General features: G+C 31.6%; 1 pseudogene across 1 annotated transcript; it reads left to right on the top strand.

Annotated features, from left to right (window-relative positions):
- Window positions 1–4,668: 4,668 nt before the first annotated feature.
- On the top strand, window positions 4,669–6,365 carry LOC145957753 (putative UDP-N-acetylglucosamine--peptide N-acetylglucosaminyltransferase SPINDLY pseudogene; annotated as a pseudogene). The gene is made up of 2 exons (XR_014433756.1): window positions 4,669–5,388; window positions 5,520–6,365. The product of XR_014433756.1 is annotated as a putative UDP-N-acetylglucosamine--peptide N-acetylglucosaminyltransferase SPINDLY pseudogene (transcript).
- The last annotated feature ends 1,265 nt before the right edge of the window (window positions 6,366–7,630 follow it).

Raw genomic sequence — 7,630 nt, 5'->3', positions numbered from 1 at the left:
TTTAGAAAGTAAAACTTGAGAGTTTACAAATTGCTTTCAAAAGAGAAGTTATAACTCTAAATACATATAAAAAATTTATCCTAGAATTCTCTGCCCCGATGTCACAATATCAGAGCACACTCACAACTCAATGGTTGACATTCTAGATGCCACTCACAGCTGGATCTTTCTCACCTAAAACATCCATAAATTGTACGGTGAGAAAAGAAAACATTTATATATAAAGCACACAAGGAAATCCACAACATCATTTCATCATAACTTGGAATGTTATTTACAAGCATTTCTATAGATATATCATCATTCTATCAATCATTCATCTTCACATCTCAATTCACAATTACACTAATCCATCACAATCCACGCAAATCTTACAATTAACCCTATGTCAAGGTCACGCCTATAGCATCTCTTGCTCGAGGTCGTGCCACCCCCGACATAAGCATTAATTGCCTCACACATCCCACCCTATGCCAAGGTTACGCCTGTAGCATCTCTTGCCCAAGGTCGTGCCACCCCCGACATAAGCATGAAAAATCACACATCCTACACTGTGCCAAGGTCACGCCTGCAACATCTCTTGCTCGAGGTCGTGCCACCCCCGACATAAGCATGAGGAATCACCCATCCCATACTATGCCAAGGTCACGCATGTAGCATTTCTTGCCTAAGGTCGTGCCACCCCTGATCACAAGTGTGAGGAACCACAATCACATTCTCATTCACATCCACATCCACATCCACATCTCAATTCTACAATACATACACAATCCACACAAAATAGTGGTTCACATACCCCTCAAGTAATTCACCATGAATCCTCTAGATCATCAATTTTATCAAATAATATAACAATAACATTCATAAATTAGTATAATAATCAATGGAATTAGCAATTTAATATAATCTTAACCCAAACAATAAAACCCCCCATTTTTCCAAAACCTAAACAGACATTTTTCTACAATTTCGTTCTCTCTCCTAGATCATCATTTGTACAAATTATTAGCATATTTCTAATCCTCAATACATATACAGTCTAATGGAATCATTAATTCCTTAAACAGAAATAATCCAATTTTTCCAAAACCTAACTTACAAGCACTTTTCTATAATTTCGTTTTCTCTCCCAGATCATCATTCTTACAAATTAAATATATATTTCTAATCTTCCACACATACAGAATCTAATGGTATCATTAATTCCTCAAACAGAAATAATCCAATTTTTTCAAAACCTAGCCTACCGGCACTTTTCTACGATTTCGTCTCTCTCCCAAATCATCATTCTTACAAACTAAATATATATTCATAATCCTAAATATATACAGAATCACATAAGATCAATAATTCTCCAAACAAAAATAATTATTAAATTACTCATAATCCTAAGGGTTCTTCCTCTACCCAATTCCCTCATGTAACTCTACATATAAATAATCCCCTTTTCCCCCGTAAATTGATATGTAGAAGCTGAATGGTCTTGGTGTGATCTAAGATCATTCTTGAGTACTCTTCCTTAGAGCTCTTTATTTCTCCTCTTTTTTTCCCTAACCCTTCAGAACGCAAATGAGGCAGATAGGGTTAACGCTACCCGACTCCTTTCTTAAAATTAATCTATTGGGCTGGGTCAACCCAACCCATTTTCCTTCTCCTCTAACCCACATCTCTTTTTCCTCAAAATAATTAAATAAAATAAATACATTTATATTATAAAATATTTTTCCTCTATAATAATAATATATTTCTGACCCAAAATACAATAATATAATTTTAATAACAAAATATCATATAAAATCAACATTCTCTTAAAACATATAAATATTTATTTAAAAATGCTAAAAAAATACTTATTTAATACGTACAAAATAATTGTCCTAAACAATAATTATTTAAAACGTACAAAATAATATTCCTATATAATTATTAAAATAATTATGACCAAATACCATATAATAATAATAATAATAATAATAATAATAATAATAATAATAATAATAACCTTTTTGAAAACTGGGGTGTTACAAAGAGTTCAGATTCATAAACTTAATCCAAATAACATGCCAATGGAATTACAAAGAAATAAAACTGAGTTTTTCATAATAATTTAATAAGAATAACATTCTAATCTAATCCTATTTATGCCCCGATGTGACATGTTCTATCAGAGCAAAGCCCAACATTGAAGCCTAAGCTTCGTCACCGACATCATCAGCCTCATGCTGATAATTACCTGTATAACTGATGGAGGACCATCCTTGAAGATACATGTGAGCCCATCACTAGGTCCATGGCTAGGAGAGTGGAAGAGGAGGAGGGAGCTCACCCACCTAAGGACACCCTCCTCATGATTATAGAGTACTAAAATACTCTCCTAAGCTTCATTTGTATAAGGATATTTTATTTTCCAATTTTACCCTTGTATTTTGGGGTATCTTAGTCATAGGATTTATTTTCTTTTGTATTTCTCATTTTACCCTTGTATTATGGGGTGTTTTAGATCATAGGTATTTAATTAGGGAGCTAGACGCATTTTCGGTGGTGTTTGGACCTATTTTTGGACTTAGAATGGCTTAGGCTCAAGTGGAGGGAAAAGGTTGCATGGTCTTATCATGCACCTAGATGTAGCCTAACTAAATCCAATGATTTCATCCTTGGCTACCAAGTTGCATCTAGAGTTAATTTGAGTTTCATTTGGTGTGCATTTGGCATTGTAAATTCTGGCCAATGCAATCCTAAATGCAACCCTAGATACATCTCACTCCTATAAATACCCTATGCACCACACCTTGTAAATACTTTAGATTATATGATATTGAGTGATCATCTTTATGCCTCAAAATCTCATCCTTAGTCACTAGGTTAATTCGGCTAACCTACTTCATTCACTACAAGAAAAACTGTTATTATCTACAGAATATTATCTACGGAAATTTTTCCGTAAATAAATGTTTAATTATCTACGGAATATTATCTACGGAAAGTTTTCCGTAGATAATATTTAATTTTCTACGAAATATTATCTACGGAATTTTTTCCGTAGATAATGTCCAGTTATCTACGGAAATTTCCGTAGATAACTTCTACGAATAATTCCGTAGATAAATTTCGTAGGTAAAACATATTTTTATTATCTTTTCATTTTTATTTATTATAAAATAATTAGAATATTTAATTTAACATTATTAAAAAAATAATCATTATAAAATTTATTCTTTTTTAATTTAATTATTTATTATAATACTTTTTAGTTACCGTATTTACTAAAAAATTATTTTTAATTAAAATATATTTTATAATTTTAGTTAATTCATTATTATTCACTCACTTGATTAAAAAGTGATAAAATATAATTAATTTTTAATTAATTTAATAAAATAAAAACTTTAAAATATATATATAAAATTTGTAACAATTTCTTAAATACAAATATTTAATTAATTAATTTTAATATATACTAAATTTAATATTAGAAAATTTATAAATATTTTAGTTATAATTTTTTATTATCTTTTGATTTAATATTGGATTTCTTTTGATTATGAAAGATATTTACCTGGATTTGAGTTATGATTGTTATAATCTTTTGATTTAATATTGGATTTTATTTATTATAAAACATAATAAATAAAATCTAAAATCTAGAACAATTTCTTTGATACAAATATGTAATTAATTTTAATATATAATAAATTTAATATTAGAATATTTATTATAATTTTAGATATGATTTATATAATATTTTGATTTAATATTAAATTTCTTTTGATTATAATATTTTAATATATTTTATTTAAAATATCAGTGAACATATTTTATTATCTTTTCATTTTAATTTATTATAAAATAATTAGAATATTTAATTTAACATCATTAATAAAATAGTCATTATAAAATTTATTCTTTTTTAATTTAATTATTTATTATAATATTTTTTAGTTACCGTATTTACCAAAAAATTATTTTTAATTAAAATATATTTTAGAATTTTAGTTAATTCATTATCATTCACTCACTTGATTAAAAAGTGATAAAATATAATTAATTTTGGAAATGGCTTGTTCCAAGCCCGTTCCCATTTAGGATTATAGGTAGTTTTAATAGTCCGGGCCCGTTCTAACTTGAGAACGGCCCGTTCTGGACTACTAACACTACAAGAAAAACTGAAATTTTTCCATATAACGTTTAATTATCTACGGAATATTATATACGGAATATTTTCCGTAGATAATATTTAATTTTCTACGGAATATTATCTATGGAATTTTTTTCGTAGATAATGTCCAGTTATCTACGGAAATTTTCTTAGATAAGCTATCTACGAAATTATCCGTAGATAAGTTATCTACGGAAATTTTCGTAGATAAATTCCGTAGGTAAAACATATTTTTATTATCTTTTCATTTTTATTTATTATAAAATAATTAAAATATTTAATTTAACATCATTAAAAAAATAATCATTATAAAATTTATTCTTTTTAGTTTAATTATTTATTATAATACTTTTTAGTTACCGTATTTACCAAAAAATTATTTTTAATTAAAATATATTTTAGAATTTTAGTTAATTCATTATCATTCACTCACTTGATTAAAAATTGATAAAATATAATTAATTTTTAATTAATTTAATAAAATAAAAAGTTTAAAATATATATCTAAAATCTGTAACAATTTCTTAAATACAAATATTTAATTAATTAATTTTAATATATACTAAATTTAATATTAGAAAATTTATAAATATTTTAGTTATAATTTTTATTATCTTTTGATTTAATATTGGATTTGTTTTGATTATGAAAGATATTTACCTAGATTTGAGTTATGATTGTTATAATCTTTTGATTTAATATTAGATTTTATTTATTATAAAACATAATAAATAAAATCTAAAATCTGTAGCAATTTCTTTGATATAAATATGTAATTAATTTTAATATATAATAAATTTAATATCAGAATATTATAATTTTAGTTATTTAATTAGAAAATTTATTATTATTTAATATATATTAAATTTAATATTAGAAAATTTATTATTATTTAATATCAATAATAACATGTTTGATTCAAATTAAATTTTAAAATAAATGTTTATTTATTTATTTATTTTAAATAAACTGAGCAGAAACAAAAATTAAAAATAATGCTGATAAAGAAACTATTTATAAGTTTCAACTAATATCTTAAATAACCAGTTTTTTTATTTATAATTAAATAAATATATTTATTTATTTTTATTTTATAGTTTTTTTGAAATAACTGAAGAGTGAAAAAACAACCTCACTCGCAAAACCCTAATTCCTCCCTCCAAACCTTCGCTTCTTCAATCTCCTCCTGCGCCATCTCCAATTTCACTTTCTCTGCTCCTTTCTTCGCTAGGGTACACTCTCTCGTCTTCCACTGCGATCAATTTCGTGTTGACGAATTCTGACTACGTCGCTGCCTCTGCTTCATTGAATTTGTTGCTCACTTGTTATGCTGCGAATTCCGTGACACGTTTTGTTTGTGCAGATGGTAGGGGAGGAGAACAGCGACGGGAACTGGAGTGAACGGGAATTAGCAGGAACTAGCGATAACGGTTATGCGGAAGCTGCAGAGCCTAGTGGCTCTGCTGGTGGCGAAGGGAACGATGCCGTTTCGTATACGAACGTACTGCGTTCGAGGAACAAGTTTATCGAAGCTCTCGCGCTCTACGAGCGTGTCTTGGAGAGTGACGGCGCAAATGTGGAGGCTCTCATTGGGAAAGGGATATGCCTTCAGATGCAGAATAAAGGAAAGCCTGCGTTTGAGACTTTTTCCGAGGCTATCAAGCTGGATCCTCAGAATGCTTGTGCTCACACGCATTGCGGTATTCTGCACAAAGACGAGGGTCGCCTAGTAGAGGCTGCCGAGGTATGCTTATCACTGTTCAATAACTCTGCTGAAATTGTTGCATTTGCATTAGCTGATGAGGTATTCCTCCATGTTCTATTTGCTAGTTTGAATTTTAGGTCGTAAAGGGTTTATTTGTTGATGTCATGCCATCTTGCTTAGTATGCAGGCTTGCTTATTGTTGTAGATTGACTATGGCGTACAAATCGACTCTAAGTTTATTGTTTATGACCACTGACCAGAGTCTTATTGAGTCTTGCATATGTGCTTGTTAATGAACTTCTCAAAGTTGTAGTTCTTTTGAATGTAAGTGTTATATATTAGAGGGAATAAATGGTAGGGCTTGTTGAACTTGGATATTTATCACAGTTTTTACTAACATAACCAAAATTCTTGTTCTGTAACTTGACTGTGCTGTTAATTTTCAATCGTGATTCAATTTTTTTTCTTCCAATTGTTAACTGGAAATCGTATCTCAAAGACACAATGAAAAATAGCTTTAACTATATTGTAATAATTGTAACACCCCAGCAACCCGCATGTGGATATTGTCCGCTTTGGTCGCAGCCCTCACGGTTTTGCTTCTGGCAATGGCACGCATGCCACCCCAAAATGCGTCCACACAAGGAAGGTATCCACACCCATATATATGGCATGCTTCGTTCTCCTTCCTAACCGATGTGGGACTTCACAATCCACCCCCCTCAAGGGAGTCCAGCGGGTGTGGATACCTTCCTTGTGTGGACGCGTTTTGGGGTGGCATGCGTGCCATTGCCAGAAGCAAAACCGTGAGGGCTGCGGCCAAAGCGTACAATATCCACATGTGGGTTGCTGGGGTGTTACATTTGGTATCAGAGCCGGGACCCGGGCCGGTGTGCCAGCGAGGGCGCTGGACTCCCTTGAGGGGGGTGGATTGTGAAGTCCCACATCGGTTAGGAAGGAGAACGAAGCATGCCATATATATGGGTGTGGATACCTTCCTTGTGTGGACGCGTTTTGGGGTGGCATGCGTGCCATTGCCAGAAGCAAAACCGTGAGGGCTGCGACCAAAGCGGACAATATCCACATGCGGGTTGCTGGGGTGTTACATTTGGTATCAGAGCCGGGACCCGGGCCGGTGTGCCAGCGAGGGCGCTGGACTCCCTTGAGGGGGGTGGATTGTGAAGTCCCACATCGGTTAGGAAGGAGAACGAAGCATGCCATATATATGGGTGTGGATACCTTCCTTGTGTGGACGTGTTTTGGGGTGGCATGCGTGCCATTGCCAGAAGCAAAACCGTGAGGGCTGCGGCCAAAGCGGACAATATCCACATGCGGGTTGCTGGGGTGTTACAATAATGATGTATAGTGTTCAATGTGATCATTTCAAATTGCCAAATAAAGTGCATTGAATAAGTGAGTGATGGAGTGAAATGGCTGTTGCAGAAGAATGAAAACAGAGCAGAGTAATCATCACATAGGGTGCATGTAGTAGTGGTCTTCCAGTTCCTTTTCATTTAACTGTTTGTGCTTATCCGACTTTCATTTTTTTTAATGAGAATTAGAATTTTTGCAAAAAAAAAGCACAACTAACGAATTGGTGAATCATGTGATTCACATCTATAACACAGAATCACTCTGATTCATCCATGTATCTCATGATAGCCATCTAGGTTCATTACACAATAAAAATTGATCACTGTTAATCAAATTTATCACAATGTAAATCATGCTAGTGTTTATAGATGTTGAAAATTTGTGTGGATTATCAC

This window comes from Cajanus cajan, chromosome 5 (assembly GCF_000230855.2).
Source record: "Cajanus cajan strain Asha chromosome 5, NIPB_CcT2T_4, whole genome shotgun sequence".
NCBI lineage: Eukaryota > Viridiplantae > Streptophyta > Magnoliopsida > Fabales > Fabaceae > Cajanus > Cajanus cajan.
The sequence above is the reverse complement of the archived record's forward strand: the minus strand, read 5'-3'. Positions and strand labels throughout refer to the sequence as shown.